Below are 24,453 nucleotides of genomic sequence, written 5' to 3'. Positions count from 1 at the left end.
GTTAACAAAATTGAAGAAGGGGCACGAGGTTCCTCATGCAAAAATTTCCTATCTTTTTCCAGGACTCTACTTTAATACTACCTCCTCTGGATATGACTTAATATTTTTCCAAACATACTGTAGTAAGTCCTCAATTTCTTTCTTTCCTACAGCACAACCCCTACTGCCAATTCCAAACCCAAAACTATTCCCAATGATCCCTCTCAATTCCCTGATGTGCTCTTTCTGAGCCTTCGAGAGATCTCCCCCATACTCACGAAAGAATCTATCTTCGTCCAGCGAAGAAGATGAGGGCCAGTCGACGTCCGCGACGATGAGTATAGGATGCGGGAAACGATAGCCTTCCAAGCTATCACGTCGGGTCACCATTTATGGTGGATTGACATTTGAAATGAGACACAGGGAACTGTCTCTGAGAAAATGCCAACCCTGAGAGAACTCAGGTAGCAGTATTTATTGAGAAAAAACACAAGCAAATATACAGTATGCATATTCAGAAAACAATGACCTCAACAAGAGATTACTTCACCAGCATGAGAACACACAATCTTGGAAAGTCCCAGATGTTACCTTGCTAGGATGAGATCATACAGCCACGGAAAGTCTCATGGGAAAGTTTGGAAAGTCCCATGAGAAAGCACAACTGTGTATCTTGAACTTTCACCCATTTCCCTGTTCCTTCTAAACTGGCAGAATCAAAACAGAATGAGGCACTCTGAGCAAAGATACTCCTACCCCCACCAAGAATGCCCACATCTTCCTAGACTTACTGCTAGTTATACAAAGGCCTTACAGAAAATGATAAAATGATCAATAGGTTATATTACCACAGTTGTGATGTCATCATTGTTATTGGTGACCTCTAGACCAAATAAGATGGCGTTTGGACGTTTCCATTCATGCTCAACAGCTTCTCTGATGAGGATTGGGATATCAATATTTGTCTGGGTTGTGCCAAACTGCTGACCTTTTGATCTCAGCCATTGAGCCACTGCGTCCCTTGCACGAATGAAAATCTGTCACTGACCCATTCCTCAGAAAACCTCAAAGAATCTTTCCACTTTCCATAGCATTAGTTTCTGACCATGACTCCAAAAAGACTTAAACCTAAACTTAGGTTTATTTTCAATGCCAATGTTTTTTTTTTTCATGTATTACTGTGGATGACAAACAACTTGAGACAAAGAATGTCATTATTGCTTCTGTTAGAAAACTTCTAGAGAACCTATCCTTGCATTAATATTTGTCCATCATTCCAGGTAGACGTAACTCTAACTGTTACTCTAACTCTCAACTTAGTTTACTGTGGACCAGAAACAACTCTGAATGAAAAGCTGTCACCATTGCTTCCCTTAGAAAACATATAAGAATCTATCCCACACATTAGTTTTTGGCCATGACTCCAAGAAGACCTAAACCTAGCTGTAAACCTAACTCTAGCTTCATTTTCAATGCAGTTTTAGACTATATGTTGTTATCATGGGAAATGTAAATCAATACCAACAGAGGATTCATAATCATTTGACACTCTAATATGAGATTTTTAAAAGTGGTGGGTTTTTTAATATTTTATTTTCAATAAAGGTGCATCTAGAATCTGGTTTCAATTTCAGTTCACTATAAATCACAATCTTTTCAACATAGTGCTGCTATTTCTTCTTTTAGTTCCAGTCTTATTAGAATGCAACTTAATTCAGAACATTTTGACATTCTTGAATGGAAGTTGCAGTAGACAGCTATGTAGCTATCATGAAAGTTACAACCTCAGGATGACTTTCTGCTAGCATTGGGTAAAACCTTTTTGGAAAGCATTGTTCCTTCTTCCCGATATTTTGAGGGCTTATTTGCATACCGTTCATAAAACAAATGTTAACAATTGAGGTCTACACTCCCTTAATTTCCCAATGTTTTGTTTTGCGAGCCTAAAATAGATAGAAATATTCTTAAATATAAAGTTCTGCATTTATTTCTAAATAGCCACATTGAGTTAGGGGCATTTTCAATCTAGAAATGTATTCCTGAATGGTGGTTAACTAGTTCAAACATAAGGCTGACAATTTTTCCCGTTTCAATTCCTAAAATCACTTTTAATTTAATGGGAGAAATTAGGAACGATTGTCTAGTCTTTTTTTAAAAAATTGCCTTATTTACTTTATTTAAAGATTTGCGCTCTGTCTGCCTTATGCCAACCAATAATATTATTCAAAGAGGAAAATGGCCTTTCTCTTTTAAGCTATTTGTTTACATCCAATTGTAGCAGAGAAAATTAGAGATACACAGTACTGATTAGCAACTTTTTCCATTTAACGTAAACAGATAACATATATATTAGCAGTCAGCTACCAAAAGTTAGTTTTGGATCTTTGATTCCAGAAGGATTTCCTAGGGTAAAAAAAAGTGAGCAGACAGAAAGCAACAAATAAACTGGAGAATTTCTTCATTCTTTACATACCCATTCCTTATGTGTGTTCATACATACACACAAATTATGTATAGAGTTCCTCTTTGTCTCCTGTGTTATAACCAAAAAGTGTTGGATTCTGACCAGCTACTTTTCATCAAACTTGCTAGGAAAATTGTTACAAATTTAGAAGGCAGTTTGAGATGCAGTGTAGCCGTTCTTGGGCAATTGTTGATTGGGCAAGTTCATGTCCTGACTTGGTGCTTTTATCCATCAGTTATACTTTGATCTTCTTCTGGGCTTTGGCAGTATACTCTTGCATACTATTGTCTCTGTGTGCACCTATGCATTCAGATAGATTGTGTGTGTTTTTATGAGACTGAACATTCATCATCTAGTTCATTAAGCTCAATATCCATTATGATCACCAGAAAAGGTTATTTCCTGGGCAAGCCTGCAAAGAGGCTCCATTGTCTTCAAATGGAGATTCTCAGGTTCAGCAAACCTTTCAGTTTCTATGTATCCAAAGTACCCTCCAATCAAGCTGTACTTTGCTTTTTTTAGCAGACGAGAACTAGGTTAAGCTTCTAATAAACTTAATAATGACTCAGGTGAAGGGACTTGTTGCTTTTGGCATTCTGAAAGCACTTTCTGGTACAAATTGACAGGTCTGCATTACTGAAAAGGGATAATGTAAATCTGTGTTGAAGGTATATAATTTTCTGAATTCTTTATGTAGCTACACTAATCTCTGTAATACAGAAACTAGGTGCAGTAAATGGGTTTCATATATGGGAGTTGCCTGTGTATTTGTCATCAGCTTTATGAGTTCTGCTTTGGATTCTTTCAAAGTAATTTGACAACTCGGAATTAAATAGTGTGGCTTTCTGAAAATGAAGAGGCTGGAAACAAACTTCATCCATTTAATTTCTTTATTCGATTTTGCGACTGAACATGGTTGAAAATGATCAAACTTGGTGTAACTTTTTATAAATTATGGCACTCTATATGTAACTCTATGTACACTAGAGACATGATTTGGATCTTCAACTAGAACATTTTTAGAAGGCTACAACCTGGGCAAAGATGCCCATGTCTGGATATCTTATATGCATAAACATTTGAAATATATTTCTTATGGATGGAGACATGATTATATTCTTCTAGTATATATAACCACAACAATGGAATATCATTTAAAGCATCTTCAATATGCAACCTTTTGTATTTTAAAAAAATGCTAATACAATCAATGAATTATTAGATTACTTTCTATTTGCTTTAATAATTAGATTAATTCCTATTTAATTAGAATTAAAGATATAGGAGGTAAGGAAGAAGAGTAGAAACAGCTACATTGAAATTAGCAATAGTAATAAGTGTGAATGTTTTTCAAATATAGAAATATATAATATGGTTTTAGATTCACAATCTTTGAAATTTAAAACAAAATTGAAACATCATAATACTTCTATGGTTTAACTCAATTTTCCTAACATTCAATAAAATATATGAAATTTCTTATAAAAAAGTTCTTATAAAAAAAATGAAGTAAATAAAATTCTTACTCATGTGTTTTCATCCAAGTTGTTAAACAGTTGTTTGCCAGCATGGGAGAAGAAAACTCATGGGATTGAACAATATATGATTGAATATATAGAAACGTAAACTGAAAATTCAAGAACTAAGCCTTAAAAATCTTTTGCACAAATGGACACTTTAATTAATTTTATTTTTCCTCCACATTTTAATTTTTAACAATTAAACTTGTTTTCACCCAGATGACATTTGGGGAATTGGATACATTTTTATCAAAGATAAAGATAACGAAACTTGCATTCCTGGGATGTGTTTAAACTATGTAATTTCATACCTTAACCAGATATATAGCAGTATTCTTTTTTAATTTCAGAGATCTCAAACTCAAAATAAAAGATCTGTATGCAATTCATGTTTGGATAAAAGTAGTACATGTCCCATAAATCAAGAGGAATGTTTATTGGAACCACATGTTTTAGACTATTAAAAAAAGCAGTGAAATTCTAGGATGCACAGGAAAGATGATATTTCATGCCTTATTTTGTTGGTTGGATGGTATTACATGCATCATAACCTCTTAATATTTCATTCAATATCAACCAATTTGATATTAAACTTTCCCCAACACACACTTAATCTTGATCAGTCTATTTACTTTACTATATGGTCTACCGCCAACAATGTGTTTTAAATTTGCAAACCAAAAAGAAATTCTAAGAATCTCTAACAATTAAGACAATCTCAGCCAAGTTATTCGAAGCAAAAGGCACTGCTGCCTTTTTTTTGTTTAGATGAAACATTCTTTGTTAAAAATCCCACAATCAGCTGCCATTGTCCAATGGAAACTGGCCAGTGATCTAATAGTGGTCTGTGATCTACCATTTGCTTGTTGCTTTTATATATTAATAAGCAGGCATATTTCAGAACAAATAGTAACATTGGTCCACTGTTTTCTCTTTCTATCCAGTTGAATAACCACTGAATATTTTTTCCTTTGTTATTGCTCACTTTAGGATTTGATTAAACAAACACAAAACAATAAAATTAAAAGGATTAAACAACATGATTGTACACTTTATTATTTGGAAAGTACCTTTTGGTTTTATAAACAGATCAATGTTAGCTCTTTACCTTAGTTCCTCCAGATAATTTTGAGTTCCATCATCCAAACCACTGTGTCTTATGTATATTAGCATTTCCTCCCCACAAATGATGTGGAAAGTATCCAAGACATTATTCTAAAAAGCTTAGCAGAAAATTAGAGCTTCTGAATTAATTAAAGCATAATGTAGACAAAAGTAGCTATGTTTGTATATTTCTATGTTTATTTTTTTAACACGTGTGCATCAGGAAATGTAAATAGAACATTCATGAAGGAAATGGAACTTTTGTTTTTAAAATGCATTGTTTTAATGGTTTCTTGATTTTTAGGATTACCATAAGCAGAAATCTTTGATCATTTAAAGAAAAAATATATTGCAGACATTTATTCTGAAAGGACTTAATTACAGGCCACCCTCTGAAAATACTTCTAAAGACAAGGCATCTCAAAATTGCATGTAAACTTTGTGAAACATTTCAAGGAGAGTTGGTAGTATATTTCCATTGCATTAATCTTTATCTTCTAATAGAGATGTTCAGGATACGTTTAGAGAGAGAGGTTTTTTTAGCCAAGGAAACCAACTAAAACTGGTTCCTTGAGTTGGATCATACTTCAACTGAAACATAGTGATTAGTTTTGGATACTGCAGATTAAAATGTCTACAGGGGAGGAATGGATATGATTAGGTAGATCTCTATGAAAAAAAGAGCGAGAGAGTTGCATTACAATTAGCATATAAATAAAAAGATGAAGACACCGTTTAATTTCATTCTTCAAATATTGGAAAGGTTGTATAGTTGATGGGAGCTGATCGGTAACAAAGGGAGAAAAATTAAATCTTAGGAGGCAAAAGCATTTCCGATAGATCTTTAATGGATTCTCCTCATTATTATTTTTCCCAGCTAATACCATCTGTCAGGATAGTATAGCACCGTGATGGTGAACCTATGGCACATGTGCCACAGGTGGCACGCAGAGCCATTTGTGCGGGCACACGAGCCCCAGCTAAACTTACCTGCACTATGCATGCGCGTGCCTCCCAGCTATTTTTTGGCCTGTTTGTGGCCATTTTTGCCTGCCTGGAGGCTCGAGGGAAGCCTTTGCAGTCTTGGGAGGCCAAAAAACGGGCCTTCTGGAAATACCCATTTTCAGCCTCTGGAGGGCCTCTGGAGCTTGGGGGATGCCATTTTCACCCTCCCAGAGGCTTAAGGGAAGCCTCTGCAGCCTCGGGAGGCCGTAAAACGGGCCTTCTGGAAATATCAGAAGTGCCGAAGCAGAGGCTTCCCTCAAGCCTCTGGGAGGGTGAAAATGGCCTCAAATGGGCTGAATATCAGCTGGGAGGTGTGCACATGCGCAATGCAGGTAAGAGGGTGGAGTGCATTGCATTGTGGGTGCCGGCGCTGCTTTCGGCACACCACAACAAAAAGGTTTGCCATCACTGGTATAGCAGTAAGTTTCAATTAAATAATTCCATTTTACCATCACAAAAAGTATAAAATATTAAGCTTTTTAAAATAAGTACAATAGTGAATATCTTACAGTGTTTTTCAGGGAAAGTTATAAAGCCAGTTATTTTATTTACAGAATATAAAATAAAATTTAAAAATGATTCCAGGGATTAATTTCCAGGCTGAATTGCATTTTCAGATGATGAAGTACTTCAAAAAATGCTAGTGATAAGGAAGGTTATTGCAGAACTTTCCTTTTTTGAATATTCCAAAACCTTGACATTAATCCATATTCTTTAGTTTTAAATGTATTGTTTATGTTATCTATGAAACTATTATGTTTTCAAGGGAAACTAATTTTGTAAAATGAACTCTCTTGTGGGAATAATTGAGTCTAACTGCAAAAATGAATGCAGGGTAATAGTTAGCAACACCTTTGACAAACTATGCAAAAGTTCATATTATATAATGGGTATTACTTTTTAAGATAAACAAACATATGATACCATAGTCAGTTTCTACCACTGTGTACATTAAAATATCAATTTCTTTAAGTAATACTTCAAAATAGCCTTTGGAATGATGTTTGTATTCTCCCTCACAATCTTTAGAAAATATATTTTCCAAAGTAGGGAGGATTTTCAGATAACATTTTTCTGTGTAAAACGGACATTTTCACTCTACCCCATCTATTTTCTCCCTGGCATTGTTTTAAATGGGTAAGGCTAAAAGTTTTCACATTAATTTATAATATGATAGTTGTTATTTTTGCACTGTGACTAATAAGTAAGCATAGCAGTTTACCCCCTAAATCCTAGAATGTCTGTTCTGAAGGAAAGGCAATCTGGAAAAAAAAAAGAGGCAGTTTTGTACAGTGGCTTAAGACTTCAAGCTAGAAAGCAGAATACCCTTGAGTTCTAGTCCTGCCTTATATATAAAGTCAGCCACTCTTTCACAGTTCTGGAAATAAGACAACAACAAGCCTGTTTTGAAAAAAGTTAGGAAGAAAAATGAATGGGCATGTCCAGACGATTCCCAGGAATAAAGAAAAATATGAAGGAACAATTAAAAATATTTTTTTTAAAAATCACACAACTTTTGTTGGTGCTCAATTAATGATATCTCATATTGAAAAAGCTCATACAAATGAATCCCTTCCAAGTAATTTTTGTTATGAGCAAGAATTTCTGATAGATAAACTGGGAATTTGATCTATGTTCTGTATCATCACTGGAACACTTGGGGAAAAAAGATGGACTTTTACTGCTTTTCCCATTCAAATTTCTGTTCCCTCAACACAAGTGTTGGCAACAAGCCTTTTGGTGAACACATCATTATTTATCAACCAGTGCTAGGCAAATCTTTGCAATTGGATGGAATTGGCTATTTAGGATCTCTGAAATCCTGGAACAGAATCCACTATTTGCCAATTTAAATAAATTAAGAAACAAAAATAAAATGATCCAGATTTTATGCATTATCTCTGTTCTCACATTGGACTTTGCTTAAGCCTTTGGACATTTTATTATTTTCATCTCTCTTGCTTATTCTACCCATAGCATTGCTTGAAACTATCACGGTGGTACCTAATGCTTGATTGCTGATTCCTGCAATAGAACAATGAATGTATATTTTTCTTACAAGCCAATTGGATACCATGAAAGGAGTGAATATAATATAAGCATTAAATGTTTGTTAAATGTGTTTAATTTATAAAGTTAAATGCCAATTAATGGGAAGAAAGGGAGGTATGGTAGCATAAAATAGTAGAAAAAAATTGTAATGTAAACTATTTTACTAATTTTAAATCAGCTTTACTTAGGATCTCTCAGTATTAGGTAAAACATTAGAAAATACAATATTGTTGATATAAAGGGTTTTGATATCTGGTTATCCTATCCATTATAATAACAGGAGTATTTTTACACTACCTGAAAAAAGCAACATTGATTTTCATGTGGCTTGAAGATCTAATTGAATTAAAAGGGCAAGACCACAGCAGATTTTGAGTGGAGTCTGCTTTGATGATAAAATGTGGACTTGCTTGGCTCTTCCTTGGTACTACCATACTTTCCCATCAAATATTCCATCCTCTTACTTAATAGCAGATCAGAATAGGATGGTGGTCCCTTCTATGACTAATTAATTTTTTTTAATTTTTATTGGTTTTTAAAACAAACATAAACAAACAAAACATAAAAACATCAAGCCATCTTCCATATATATACATACAATGTGCCGGTTGGTTTACAAATTGTTTTGTGCTTCCATTTCGTAGTCTTCAATTACAATTACATTGTATATAATCTTGTATTTTCAATCAAATATTAAATACATTAATATCATTATTAATCAATCATTTGACTATACTTTTATTCATTCATGTTTTACGAAATAATCATATTTTACTTAATTTGTTTTATGACAGTTCATATTATCATCCCAAATCTATCCTAGAATCATTTTGTAGATATAATAAGAAAGAAGTACATCTTTATATATTTATTATTTTCTAAAAGTCTACATATTTCATTACTATATTTTATTGTCTAACCATTGATAGAATAGATCCCAAATTTTATAAAATTGTTTATCACCTTTTCTGTAATTTCAAATGTCAATCTACTCATTTCAGCACATTCCAATATTTTCTTAATGATTTCCTCCTGTGGTGGTGTTTTCTCATTTTTCCAGTTTTCAGCAAATACAATCCTAGCCGCTGTCAATACATTTACAATCAGGTATTTCAAGTCTTTACTATATATTGCAGGTAAAATTCCCAATAAAAATATCTCTGGTTTCAAATCTATGTTTTTTTGTCATTTTTTCCAACCACATGTGGATTTTAGTCCAGTATTTTTTAGCATCCGCACAAGTCCACCACATATGGTAATATGATTACCATATAATATATAATATATATAATATATATAATATATAAAATAGGATATGAAGTCTGATGACATTTCCAACATTTTTCGGATTTATTCTTGAACTTTCTTGCTATTCTTGTCGGGGGAAAATGCCACCTGTAAAACATCTTATACAAATTTTCTTCATATGCTGTTGACATTGTCATTTTATAATTTTGAGACCACAATTTTTGCAATTTATCTAGATTAATCCCATATCCAAAATTCTTCCCCCAAGCAATCATAGTTTCTTTAACTTGTTCTTCTTCTAGTTTGATTTCTAATAAATATCCATACAATTTTTTAATCACCTTTTCATCAGTACCTGTCAAAATCTTATCTAAGTCAGTCAGTTTATCATAGAAACCTTCTGTTTTAGAATCTTTATCATACCTTGAATGTATTTGCGCATATGAAAACCAATTCATCTTTATACCTTGTTCCTCTAGTTTTTGTATAGATTTAAGTTCACCCTTTTCATTCAAAATTTCACCATATCTAACTGTTCGTTCCTTTTTGTATATTATAGGATAAGAAAATGCTTCAATAGTTGATAGCCAGACTGGAATTTTCAAATAACATTGTCTTTTAATCTTCACCCAGTTTAACCACAGAGACTCCCGTATATAATGACTTCTAAAATACCCCTGTGTTTTAGTTCCTTTATACCATAAAAAAGCATGCCACCCCAACAACAGATCATGTCCTTCTAATGTCAACAATCTAGTATTTCTTAATGTTATCCATTCCTTAACCCACATCAGATTTGTAGCTTGGTAATACAACTCCCAATTAGGCAAACCAAATCCTCCTCTTATTCTAGCATCTTGCAAAAGTTTTAACTTTATTCTCACTTTCTTACCTTGCCATATATATTTCAACACAATTTTATTTAAATCTTCAAAGTAGTCTTTTTCAAGCCTAATTGAAATTGTTTGAAACAAATATAAAATTCTGGGTAATATATTCATCTTGATTGTTGATATTCTCCCTATTAATGACAGTTGTAAATTTTCTCATTTCACCAAATCTAGCACTATCTGCTGTTTAAGTTTGATATAATTATTCTCTTTTAGTGTACTGCATCTTGCTGTCAAATATATCCCCAAGTACTTGATCTTATTTGTGACCTGAATTTTCAATAGGTCTGCGAGTTCTTCCTTTTGTCTTGATAGCATATTCTTTGTCAAGATCTTTGTCTTATCTTTATTTATTTTCAAACCAGCCACCTTTCCATATGTCTCTATCTTTTCTATCAATTTTGATGCTGTTTCTAGTGGGTCTTCTTATATGAAAACCAGATCATCTGCAAATGCTTGCACCTTAAATTCTTCCTTTTTAATTTTCATCCCTTTTATATTGTTTTCCTCTCTAATAATTCTATTTAGCACTTCCAAAGTTAACACAAAAAACAGAGGTGATAGTGGGCACCCTTGTCTTGTTGCTTTTCTTATATCGATAGAGTCTGTCAGTTCACCCTCTATCATTACCAAATTTGTTTTTCAACCTTTCCAATGTTAAGGCTTCCTGCATAGTAAAACAGATATTTAGACTGAATCTGGTCTTATTGTTGTATCCATAACAATTTGAAATTACAGCTGCTAGATCTTTAGCTGATGTTGGCCTTCATATACATTGAGTTCTTCCCAAAACAAAATCTCAGGATTTTGTAATGTAGCAGCCTAGAATATGTGCGGTTCCAAGCAATGTGGCCTTTTGTAATTGACAGATGGACATTTTATCAAAATGTAGATTTTCTAATTGCCATTCAAGACTTTTTTTATAGCACCCAGTGTGCTGATAACCACTGGTGCAACCATAGCTGCTTTATGCCATAATCTTTCACCTTCAATTTTTAGATCTTGATAGTGAAAGGAATAAGGAATATGCCTATTTTAGACTTATAATAACCTCATATAAATGTGACCAAATTCCCTGCATTAACCAATAAATAATTAAATTTGGAATGAGAAATGTTTATTAACAATAACATGGTATTGATATTATGAATTAATGGGCAACAGTATGTGTGTAATGATAATAGCAATAGCACTTAGACTTATATACCACTTTATAGTGCTCTACAGCCCTCTCAAAGCGGTTTACAGAGTCAGCATATTGTCCCCAACAATTTGGAAGGCTGAATCAACCTTGAGCCTGGTGGGATTCGATCTGCCAAATTGCATAGGAGTAGCTTGCAGTACTTCACTCTAACCACTGCGCCACCGAGGCTCCAATCACTAATATTGGTAAAAAAAAATCAGCTTCTTGGAACACCCAGAGACTATTAGCAGAGTAAAATAGACAACATATAATAAATAAATAAACTACATGGACACAACAACAGATTTGTTATAGATCAGGGGTGGGCAAACTTTTTGGCTCGGGGGCCGCATTGACTTTTAAAATTTGACAGACGGGCCGGTCAGCACAAGATTTTTGGGAATCGCCCCCGCCACCCTTCTCCCCTCTTCTCCTCCTTCCCCTCCTCGGAGGCCCCTGAGTCAGGAGTTGCTACCACCGGCGCGCTCCAGTCCCGCGTTGCCTCGGAAAGGAAAGGCAAAAAGGAAGAGCCGCGGCGGTGCTTTGCAACGGGAGCAGCGGCACCGGAGGCTCAGGCTCAGCGGCTCCTAGTTTTGCCTTTTCCTTCCCAAGGCAACGCGGGACTGGAGCCGCACGGAGCTCCGCCGGCGGTAGCAACTCCTGACAGCCCCAGCCGGACACCTGAGCGGAGCCCGGGCGAAACTGCCTGTTGCTGCTGCCGGAGCACCATGGGGTCGCCTCCTCCAAGCAGCCTGCCCACCCGCCGGGCTTCCCTCTGCCACGCGGCTCGGGCCAGGCGCGCGCCGCGAGTTAAAGGAAGCCGAAAGTTGCTGGGAAGTTGCTCGGGTGCTGGGAGTAGGCTTTTAAAGTGCTGCCCGAGCAAAGTTTAAGCAGCCCGCCCACCCGCCCACCGGGCGGAATCCTTCCTGCTCCTCGGCGGAAGACGCTCCAGCCTGCAAACTTTGCTTTTGCAAAGTTTAAGCCTGAAGCCCGGAAAACCGAGCAACTTCCCAGCAACTTTCGGCCGTTTTAACTCGCGGGCGCCGCGCCGCCCCTGAGCCGCACAGCGGAGGGGAAGCCTGGAGTGCCGCCGGTCACCTCCTCCAAGCAGCCCGCCTGCCCGCCCGCCTGGCTTCCCCTCCGCCGCACAGCTCAGGGCCAGGCGCGCGCCCGCGAGTTAAAACGAAGCGGAAAGTTGCTGGGAAGTTGCTCGGGTGCTGGGAGCAGGCTTTTAAAGTGCCGCCCGAGCAGGACCGTCGAGCCGGGAATGGGGCACCAAGGCAGGGCAAGGGTCCACCAGCAGCGGCCTAGCTTTAGGTGGCTCCAAGCAGCCCACCCCGCCCGCCGGTGGAACCCTTCCCGCTCCTCGGCGGGAAGACGCTGCAGACTGCAAGCTTTGCCTTTGCAAAGTTTAACCCTGGAAGCCCCGGAAAAAAAAGGGGATCGGCGGGGACTCACCTTCGGAGAGGTCGCACTCGAAGGTGATTTCGAACTCCCAGCCGAGGCCTTTGCAAATTTCTTTTCTTTCCTACCCCTAGATTGCTCCGCACTGTTTTGCAGCTTTGGGGGCCACGCGGGCACAGGGCAATACGCCACGCCCAGCGATTTTTTTTCAGGGGCGGGCCGGATTGGACAGACCAATGGCAGCGATTTTTTTCAGGGCGCGGGCCGCATTGGACAGACCAACGGGCCGGATGTGGCCCGCGGGCCGTAGTTTGCCCACCCCTGTTATAGATGGTCACAGAATAAGTCAGATGTTTAAACAAGGATCTGGGAAAGGCAGGTGTTTGATGTTGTATAATGTTTGAGGTATTATCACAAGTTTTTCCAAATAAAGCTGCTATTTGCAATTGACTGATTGTGATTTTGTCAATGCTGATGGACTTCTTATTAATTTGCCAACCTAACAATATGAAATACTTACTTAAAACTGATGCCCCTCTTTGTAAATATACCTACCAAATTTATTTGAAATTCATATGAATAATTGCACATTTGCTAGTTGTCTATAGCAATAAATACAGCATGTTTGTCAGAGGTATACAATTTTACCTTTTATATTGTGCTATGATTCTTGGTTAGTATCATACACAGTAAATTGTATCTGTTGCCTTTGATTCACTAGCTAACTTTCCATTCCATACCAGAAAAAGATTCCTGACTTATGTAGCTATAACGTGAATGCTGTAAGTTTAGATCCGAAAGCAAAAATATAAGAGAATTGTAGTTTATTGTTTTTTGTATGACTTGGATTTAGTCCAATTGACTTCGCTATTTTCTTGATTGATTTTTTTAAAAGTTGTTTTTCCGAAACAGCACTGCTATTGTTCAAACTAATTTCTTGTTTTGTATAGGCAGTTACTTGTTATGTCATGTCTCTCGCCATGATTTACTAAGAGGAGAGGAAAAGACTCATATAACATTTTGAGACATTTATAAAAAGCCTGTTTCTCAATTTCCTTCCCCTCCTTCTCTTTCTCCAGGGTATATGATTATAGCAAGCCAAAAAGTGATTTCATGCCTTGTTCATGCAGAAAGTGTGCATTAGTCCCCAATTCTCTCTGGAGCAGACGTGATCCCTGTTATTTATTCATTTTATTTATTTGATGTTGCTAGTTTAAATAATTTTATAATGAGTGAAACATGCCCATTAACAAATGCATAATCGTGATCAGAATAAGAAATCTTACAAAACTGAAGCTCTTCTTAATCGATGTCTGAGAAACATATAGATTCTCAGGGATTGTTTTAACTATCAGTGCTCCTAGATAGACATTGGTTTTATATAAAATAAACTTGCCTATATTTCATTCAAACTGAATATCACATGACTCTTTATTTGAACCTATTCAACTAACTTCAAATATGAGATGAAAGCAAAGATCAGCAAAGGCACTTCTTGAAGCTACATCACAGCAGTGAGATGCTGATTCCAAAATCTTTAGAATGAACTTTAGTATGGTGAGTCATGGTTCAAGAAAATTATATATTTTTAAATGATTGAAATAAAACTCTGGAGAATTTCTGTTGTTACTGGTAGTTATCAATATTTTCTCCTCTTACAAGGTAATCAAACTCAATTTTTCTGAGATATTTATTAATAACAATAGCACTTAGACTTATATACCACTTTACAGTGCTTTACTGCCTTCTCTAAATGAGAGTCAGCATATTGTCCCCAACAATTTTGATCCTAATGTTACCGACCTCTGAAGGATTGAAAGCTGAGTCATCCTTGAGCCTGATGAGATTTGAACTGCCAAATTGTAGGCAGCTGGCAAGCAGCAGCAGAAGTAGCCTGCAGTACTGCATTCTAACCACTGCACCACCGCAGCTCTAAATAATACAGAAATATGCATATGCCCACACATATTATATGACACAGAGAAACAACACAGTCTAGTTCGAATGTACATGGTGCTTTCTACAATTTTCTACAATTTTGTAAACAACAAACTAAAAGACTCAAGGTCCATCCCACCCCTGCAAGGACATAATGGCAAAGACTGCAATGACGACACCATCAAAACCAACCTCTTTAACACGTTCTTTGGCTCAGTATTTGTAAACAGCAATGGATCAAGCCCAGTACTTCTTAGTCAAACCACAGACAACTACAATGATCTAATACATATCGATTTTACAGAAGACATTGTTGAAAAAGCACTACGCAATCTAAAACCATCCCTATCTATTGGACCGGACAGAATATGTGCCTACTTCTTAAAAAAGCTATGCACTGCCATAGCCGAACCTCTAAGCATAATCTTTGAAAAATCTTTCAGGACCAGCTCCTTCCCAAAACTATGGTCACAAGCCACGGTCATCCCCATCTTCAAAAAGGGAGACCCCAGCCTAGTTGAAAATTACAGACCAATCTCTTTATGCTGCGTCACCTGTAAAGTCATGGAATCAATTATTAACCAATCCATTATCCTCCATTTAGAGACAAACCACCTACTCTCTAATAAACAATTTGGTTTCAGAAAAAAACTATCCTGTAATCTGCAATTCTTACACTGCAAAAACATATGGACTACACAACTCGACCAGGGCAAAGCAATAGACGCAATCTACACAGACTTCTGTAAAGCCTTTGATTCAGTGGTAAATTGACAAACTACTAAAACTAAAATCTTATGGTATCTCTGGACACCTACATAACTGGATAGAAGCATTCCTGTCAAACAGACAACAAATGGTCAAAATTGGGAGCGTCCTATCAAATTCTGTATCTGTCAACAGTGATGTCCCCCAAGGCAGTGTTTTAGGACCAACTCTCTTCATACTTTATATAAATGACCTCTGTGATCATATTAAGAGCAACTGTGTTCTCTTTGCTGATAATGTAAAGCTATTCAACACCACAGACAATACTATTACCCTCCAAAAAGACCTTGGCTATGTATCAGAATGGTCAATCAAATGGCAACTTCAAATCTCAACAAATAAATGCTCCGTCTTACATATTGGCAAAAAAATCAGAAAATAAAATACAAGCTAAATAGTCAAGACCTTGTTGAGGATCCACACTCTGTCAAGGACCTTGGAATACTCATCTCTAATGTTCTAAGTGCTAAGAGCCCACTGTAACTACATAGCCAAAAAGGCATCAAGAGTTGTTAATCTAATCCTATGTAGCTTCTTCTCTGGTAATATCACTGTACTAACTAGAGCATACAAAACATTTGCTAGACCAATACTTGAATACAGCTCATCAGTCTGGAACCTGCATTACATATCTGATATTAATACAATTGAGAAAGTCCAGAAATATTTCACAGGAAGAGTTCTCCACTCCTCTACTCATGGGAGAATATCTTTTGCCACCAGACTTGAAATTTTAGACCTAGGCAACCTAGAACTACGCCGCCTTCGGTTTGATCTAAGTATAGTACATAAAATTATATATTGCAATGTCCTACCTGTCAATGAATACTTCAGGTTTAACCACAACAATACAAGAGCACACAATAGATACAAACTCAAGGTAAACTGCATCAAACTTGATTGCAGGAAATATGACTTCAGCAACAGAGTGGTCAATGTCTGGAATACTCTACCTGACTCTGGTTTCTTCCCCAAACTCCAAAAACTTTGACCTTAGACTGTCTACTATTGACCTCACCCCCTTCCTAAGAGGCCTGTAGGGGGCGTGCATAAGTACACCAATCGTGCCTACCATCCCTGTCCTATTGTTTCTTTTTGTTTTTCTTATAAGTATCTATCTCATGTATTCAAAACTATGTTTATTCTTATACCTGTATCTTGTAAGTCAGTGGTCCCCAACCTTTTTGTACCAGGGACCAGTTTCAAGCACAAACACTTTTTCAAGGACCGGGGGGAAGAATCCGAGTTTGGTGGTTTTGCTTGCAGACGTTTCATTACCTGACTAGGTAACATCTGATGTTGTTACCTAGTCGGGTAATAAAACGCCTGCCAGCAAAACCACCAAGTTCAGGGGAGCACCTCGGCCCTGCCCCCTCAGCCCCATCCCTCAGGTGTCTGCCTCGTTCCTCTCTCAGTCGCTCTCTCGCTGCTCCACCAGCCCAGGAAGAAACTGCTTCAAAGAGCCGGGGGATGGCTTTCCTGTCGCTGCAGCTCCTCCGAGCGCCCGTTTACCCCACCCCGCCGCCCGCATTCAATCCACAGTGCTCCGTTCTGCCTGCACTGCCTGCCTGCCTGCCTGCCTTCTTCGTTTCGGAGCAGCTTTGGCTGATAAAAAGAGGCGAATAGTTATTATTCTCAGCCGAAGCTGTTCTGAAACGAAGAAGGCAGGCAGGCAGGCAGAATGGGGCACTGAATTGAACCGCGGGCGGGCGGGCAGGGGGGTAAACGGGCGCTTCGGAGGAGCTGCGCGCCAGGAAAAGCCACCCCCCCGGCTTCTTCTTCTTCTTCTTTTTTTTTTAAAGTTTTATTGATTTTAACAACAAACCAAAAACACATAAAACATAAAACATAACATAAAAACATCATCATCCTTCATAAATTTACAGACACTGTATCGGTTGGTTTACCACTCCTTTTTGTGCATCCATTTCATAGTCATTATAATAATTATATTACATAATAACTCATATTATCAAGCAACAATTATATATCCTAATATCATTATTAAACAATCATTTGACTATAATTTAACTAATTCATACTTAAGCGAGATAACTATAGTTTAGTTAATTTATTTTCTAACAAATCATAAAATCATACCAAGTCTATCTTAATAAAATATTATAAAAGTATTATCAACCCCCCCAAAAATGTATATTCATTATTTCCTAGATCTCTAAATATTTTATTATTATATTGTATTATCCAACCATTGATAAAAAAGATCCCGAACTTCATAAAATTGTTTATCTTCTTGTTCTCTAATTTCAAATGTCAATCTACTCATTTCTGCACATTCCAATATTTTCTTAATAACTTCTTCTTCTGAAGGTATTTTCTCATTCTTCCAATTTTTAGCAAATACAATCCTAGCCGCTGTTAATACATTTACAATCAAATACTTTAAGTTTTTATTATATGTATCAGGTAAGATTCCCAATAAAAAATCTCTGGTTTCAAATCTATATGTTTCTTTGTCATTTTTCCAACCATATGGCTTTTCCTGTCGCTGCAGCTCCTCCGAAGCATCCGTTTACCCCACCCGCCCGCCCGCAGCAGCAGTTCAATCCACAGTGCTCCGTTCTGCCTGCCTGCCTGCCTGCCTTCTTCGTTTGGAGCAGCTTCGGCTGATAAAAAGAGGCGAATAGTTATTATTCTCAGCCGAAGCTGTTCAAACGAAGAAGGCAGGCAGGAGGCAGAATGGGGCACTGAATTGAACCGCGGGCGAGCGGGCAGGGTGGGGGTAAATGGGCGTTCGGAGGAGCTGCGGTGACAGGAAAAGCTCACCCCCGGCTTCTTTGAAGCAGTTTCTTCCTGGGCTGGTGGAGCAGCGAGAGAGCAACTGAGAGAGGAACGAGGCGGGAGGAAACCGAAGCCGTTGAGCCAGAGAGCAGGACAGGCTTCGGTTGCTTCCTCCTCCCCTTCTTTCATTTGTGTCCCAGCAGCATTCACCGAAGGCGAAGAAAGCTGCCATTTTTTAATTTTTTTCTTTGTGGCCCGGTACAGAGTGCTCCACGGACCGGGACCGGTGGTTGAGGACCCCGGTTGTAAGTGATTGACAAATGAAATGAATACTAAATACTAAAAACGAATCTTGTGAATTTACTGGACGGATGGCATAGGGAACAAAGCTGTTGTAGAATCGTGACCCGATGGACAACGTTCCTCCAGGCCTTCCTGTCCTGTACAGTTTATTATATATAGTTGCTCCCTTATCACCTAAATAAAACAGGTCTGTTTAGGAAGAAGATAAAAATAACTAGGTATAAAAAAAGAAAGGGGTTTAGCAGAAAGCCAAAGATTAGAGAGATGTTCAACTGTATTAAGAAAGAACAGGATTCAAAGAAATTCAAATGGAAAATACTTCGTGACATTTTTGTTTTTTATTCAGTAATGGAAGAAGCACCCTGCATGTGATGTTTAGTTCTAATGGTTTAATAAATAAATTTGAGCAGTCATTATGGGGGTTCATTTCTCCTGCCCCCCCACCCCCATTTTGTGCTACTCCTAATAACCCATAAATCTTTCTCTGCAGTGAGCGTCTAGAAATAAAACAGGGATTTTTTTCCCTTAGAAATGTTCGTGAGCTTCATTTGGTTCACCTTCCAAAATAATCTTTATTCTTTCAGAAGTATTCATCTCAAAGGAGATATAAACGAGAAATTTCCAAATTCTCTTCCAAGTTGGATTGAATTTATGAATTTAGAAAAGGACCCGCTTGTAATGTTTCTCCACTTCTTTGTTTGGGCAGTTGACTTAAGTTGCCCTAGCTAAAACTGGTGATGAAAACCTCCTTGGATACAATCCTTTGGCTGGGAAATGGTATGTACATTTGATAAATAAATCAGTACAGTTAATAGGGATTTATTTAAAAAAAACCCCTTATTTTTTTAACATTTTATAAATTAGAGCTGAACAAAAGAAAGCTTTACTTTTGAAAATCTATATATTTGTTTTTGCAGGTGACTTGTACTTGCATAGTCTTTCATTCCTTTATGGATATGCATGCAAGCACAAATGTATAGAGTGCCAGTATGTATAGAAGCTAGAAAGCAGGAGACCATGAATTCAAGTCCCACCTTAGCCATTAAAGCCATCTGGGTGATCTTGGGCCAGTCTAATCTCACAGGGCTGTTGTGAAGACAATGGGAGGAGGGAGGAGTATTAGATATGTTAGCCACCTTGAGTTGATTATAAAAATAATAATAAAAACAGGATATTAGATAGGTAGGTAGGTAGGTAGATAGATTAGAGATAAATAGTTAGATGATAGACAGATAATAGATGATAGATAGATTGATAGATAGATAGATAGATAGATAGATAGATAGATAGATAGATAGATAGATAGATAATAGAGATAGATAGATGATAGACAGATAGATAGATAGATAGATAGATAGATAGATAGATAGATAGATAATAGAGGTAGGTAGGTAGGTATAGGTAGGTAGAGATCCTGTAGGTAGATAGATAAGCTAAAATGCAGAAAGAAAACTGAATAGCACTGATGGGCAGCTATATAAATTGAATTAATAGAAATTAATAAATAAGTGGAGAATAGTCTCAGGATGGCTATGTATGGAGCATGTATTGGGGAAGAGGAGAGGTAAAACATTTGGCTGTCCCATTAATATATGAACATATTAAATCAAAGAGGGGTTGCGTACCAGGATTCTCTGTTCTTGCTTTTTTTTATGCTCTTAGAACTGAGATGGAGACTCTGAAACTCTTCCTTAGGAAAGCTACTCACCAGATATTTCTTCCTGTCAAAAGGCCAAATTCTACACCAGAATCCAGTTGTTCACGCTGAAAGGAAATAGAAGGATAAAAGCTCCCAGATATTCTGTTACAACAATCAGTATTTTTCTGGCATTTAGAGCACATTTCTGGTCCAAACACTTTGCCAAAGTCTCCTTTTTTATTTCATTCTTCTTCTGGTCTTCTAGTTTAAAGAGGAAGATATAAAACTGATGAACATAAAGGCATTCAACATACTCAGATTTCTTACGTTAAGGATCTCAGCAAGGTTTGTCTAAATGCTTCCATGTTGCATTTGGCAACAGACAGCAGCCAAGATGGTTAATACTAAACACAGATCATTTATCTTCATATCACCATTAAAGCTACATGACTTCCATATCTTCATATTTAAACAATGTGTTTTTGGAACCTTTTGATTTGATACTGTATATAAAAATGCTTCCATGAAAAGTTACTACTCTAGCAATCTCATTAGTTAGATGGGTTTCAGAATAGAATCGCTTTACAATTTATTCATTAAACGATACAAGGGTGAAATAAAATAAAGTTCTTCCTCGTACCTATTATGCTCCTGAGGCAAATGTCTGGATCCTATAAAGAGGATAATTATAGTAGTAGAAGTTGAATTTAATTTTTTTCTTAAAAAGCTGCAATCAAATAAGGCGTTCAAAAGTTTATTTTTCATCACTGTTGTAAAGGCAAACAGCAGCTGTATGAGGACTATCTGAATATTTTGCCATGGTCAACATTGAATTTAATTTTAATCTTACTTCAAACCAGCTTAGAGGTATAAATTTTAGTGTGGAAGCAACATGTAGACTAAATGAATTCAATCTTATTGAGTCACTACTGAAGGGATCTTGTTGCTAGTGCTCAGCACTCATATTAATACATCATCAGAACTGACCATGTATCACATATCATATCTATACAAATGAAAGTGGTACCTCAGATTATGACACCATAGGGATTTTTTAAAAAAGATGGATCAGGAAACAAGATGTATTCTCTGTAACCATCATAATACAACTCTTTGTGCCTACCAAGTTTTTGTTTTTTTTACTACAAAAATAGTTCCTCACCTGTGTGCAAAGAGAGCCTCACTGTTGTGGTTAGCCGACAGCAGGTGCAGACAGCTGAGGAGAACGAGGACTCAGATGAGGGGCCAGGACCATTAGGGAGTGGACTGCTGCCTTCAGAGATTGTGGGGGCTGGCAGCAGTGATGAGGAGGTTCCCGAGGAACCTGTGCCAAATGAGCGTGCACGCAGGATTGCTCATAGGAAAGAACAATTACAACAGCAAGGGCAACTCGGGAGTAAGGCTGCAAAGTAATGGCTCCTAGTTCAAGAAGATAAAAGCCAGCTGTGAAATTAACCTTCTTTGCAGAAGGCAAAAATGTTTTGAACTCAGCCTCGTGGACATTACAGTTGGTATTTGAAGACTATTTCTTATCTGTTGTGTTTTGGCAGACTTGCAAAAACTTGGCAAGGTTCTCTCTTGTTGGAGCTAATTAGTTGGAAGCAGCCTTTTATCTGTGAAGAAACAGAATTCTTAGCTGAAACATAAAAAGGTTGTACTGCTGCCTGTGTTTGCTCTCTTGGAACCAGGTTTGGGTCAGAACACTCATGTAATCCTAGCATTTGTTTCCTCAAAGCCAGCCCTCTTCCTATAGAGGAGTTAGAACTGGTCAAACGGTCAGTGCTGGCATTTCCAAGTCAATGAAGCTACCTGTTTTTGGTTGATGGTTCCAACTCAGAAGAATATCCAGGATGCCCATCTGACTGTTTCAGGGAAAGTATCCCCAACCAAATCAACTGTCCACCAGTCCATAAACACACCTAAGAAGATGAGAGAAAGGACCACAGATCATACAAACATACTGGCTTTTCACTGACTTCTTTGCACCCAACCTACTTTTGCTTAGATTAACTGGGTAATTAGTTTTTCAGAAAGTTGCAATAACATGTAGCCCTGATCTTGTGTCTGTTTGGAATTGATAAAATGCACTTAGATTATCTTAAGAAAAATGTATGAACATTTTCCCCCAGCCCTTCTCTTTTGTTTACAATTTAAAAAGATTTCAGAACCAGACATTCTAAAAAGCTACAGGGTCTTCTAACAAACAAACCATCCTTTTTAATCTCCTAGAAGAAAAGAAAAAGTGATCCTGCATTTTTCTCATTAATGTTTTATGTTTGCAGGGAATTTTTATTCAGGGAGCTTTGGCAATTTACCACAAATATTGAAGAGAAGTACATAACATAACCCTTCACAAGAGTGTAGCACAAAAGGCCTCTTAGTTTCTGGGTGTTTTTTTTTTTTTACTTTTTTTCTTTTGCATTATTCTCACATTGCTAAGCAACCAAGGGCACACTTCTTTGTATCCTGTGCTATATGTTCTGTCATTTTTAAAGCTGCCTGATCCCTCCCCCCAGCCCCACATCTCGGTTTCTTCAAAAACATTGTCATTATTTGGGAGCAGAATTAATGCATTCTAAGGATGTGATGACTTTCTCAATTCATTCTGGCTTTCTGGCACGGCACTTCATCCAAGCCAGGGCAGCCACACAGCTGAGGCTCAGCTTGCTGGAGAATTCTCCCTTACGAGGTTTAATTAAAATTTCTAGCTAGTTCAATCTGTCATTCCTGTTTTGAAAGCTGCGGTTCCTGCAGCCCAGAGTGGTTCCAGTGCACAGTTGCCATTTTGATTTACATCTTCAAAGCAGCCTTCGCATGCATAACCCTGAGTGACAGCCAAATAGGTCTGTACAGTGTTTGGGCCAGTTTTAATTGGAAGCAACTAGTTCAACACAATTACTCCCTGCCTTGTTCTTCTTGCAAATGTGTTTTGGGAAAAATTGCTCCCAAGTTGGGAGCATTGACCTTGATTTGGGAAAATGAGGATGGGGGGAGGAAAAAAAATCTAAAATGGGTCTTTTAAGCCTGGAGGTGGGGTTATATCTCTACCTTAAAAATCAAACCATTGTTCATAAGCAGGCTGGATCTCCAGACTATGCATCAAGAACAAAACCCTAGCCTTTGCTGATGTTGGTTCATATGTAGCTGTGAGAGGAGGAAGATCATTGCTTAGTTTAAAAGAAAAAGGAAACAGGACTTCTCATTAGTGGCTCTTGCATTAGGAAATTGTCGGAGTGTTTGCAACAGCCTGGACAGCTATTAAATCAATACCTTAACAGAAATGCTTTAACTCTGCAGAAATGTCTAGTAATGACTTACACCACCAACCCTGCTCTGCCCTGATTTTAAGAATCACTTTCAAAGGCATCCCTGAGATTTGAAGGCATCATATTACAGGGGTGCGAGCTCCAGCCTTTCCTTCAGGTGGGCGACACTCATCAGTCACACAAAAGGGGCAGAGCTTACGGCCCAGCAGTGCAAGCCTCTTGTCCCTTTTTTCAAAGGCAAAAAAGCCAAAATCCACGGGGTTTCAGTGGTTAGAGCACAGTGCTGCAGGCTACTTCTGCTGACTGCCGGCTGCCTGCAATTTGGCAGTTCAAATCTTAACAGGCTCAAGGCTGACTCAGACTTTCATCCTTCCGAGGTCAGTAAAATGAGGACCCAGATTGTTGGGGGCAATATGCTGACTCTGTAAATGGCTTAGAGAGGGCTGTAAAAGCACTACAAAGCAGTATATAAATCTAAATGCTATTGCTATTTGTGGCAGCCTTTTTATCTGGATTTTTGGGAGGGGGAGATTTTAATAGCTAGGAAAAATAAAGCGTAGCCATTTAGTTTTATTTTGATTCTGTTATTCCTGTTTTGTTTCTTGGGTGGTGAGAAAGCTCCCCCCCCACACCTGCTGTTGGTAGCATGGCCTGGGATTTTGTTATATTCATCCATCCACCTTTCCATCCATCTATCCATCCATCCCATTTCTATACATAGCTAAATGACTTGTTTGGGGTGGTTTAAAAATGCTGTTAAAGAAATTATTCCAAAGGAGACTATCCTGGAGTTCTCTCATGAAATTAGTGAAATTGATATGGAATAAATATTCACAGAACTGCAAATGACTACAGCATAAGGCAGGGTTGATGAACCTTTTCGGCACCAAATGCGCGGGAGCACTGGAAACCGAAAAAGCAGTTCCCTGGGGTGCATGTGTGCGCCTG

The 24,453-nt window shown here is 37.7% G+C and overlaps 1 protein-coding gene and 1 long non-coding RNA gene across 3 annotated transcripts in view; one reads left to right on the top strand and one right to left on the bottom strand.

The window, feature by feature from the left end:
* GAS2 (growth arrest specific 2) overlaps positions 1 to 24,453 on the top strand; it is a 159,423-nt gene that overhangs the window by 123,488 nt on the left and 11,482 nt on the right. The gene's annotated exons all lie outside the window — the stretch shown is intronic.
* On the bottom strand, positions 18,969 to 22,152 carry LOC148133330 (uncharacterized). Its single transcript, XR_015747317.1, has 3 exons — positions 22,049 to 22,152; positions 20,309 to 20,364; positions 18,969 to 19,736 (listed from the first exon to the last, which is right to left on the bottom strand). It is a non-coding gene; the product is annotated as an uncharacterized LOC148133330 (long non-coding RNA).

This window comes from Notechis scutatus, chromosome 1 (assembly GCF_049901735.1).
Source record: "Notechis scutatus isolate UNSWTSFEM ecotype Mainland chromosome 1, rNotScu1.2, whole genome shotgun sequence".
In the NCBI taxonomy this organism is placed as follows: domain Eukaryota; kingdom Metazoa; phylum Chordata; class Lepidosauria; order Squamata; family Elapidae; genus Notechis; species Notechis scutatus.
This window is presented reverse-complemented; position numbering and strand designations above follow the sequence as displayed.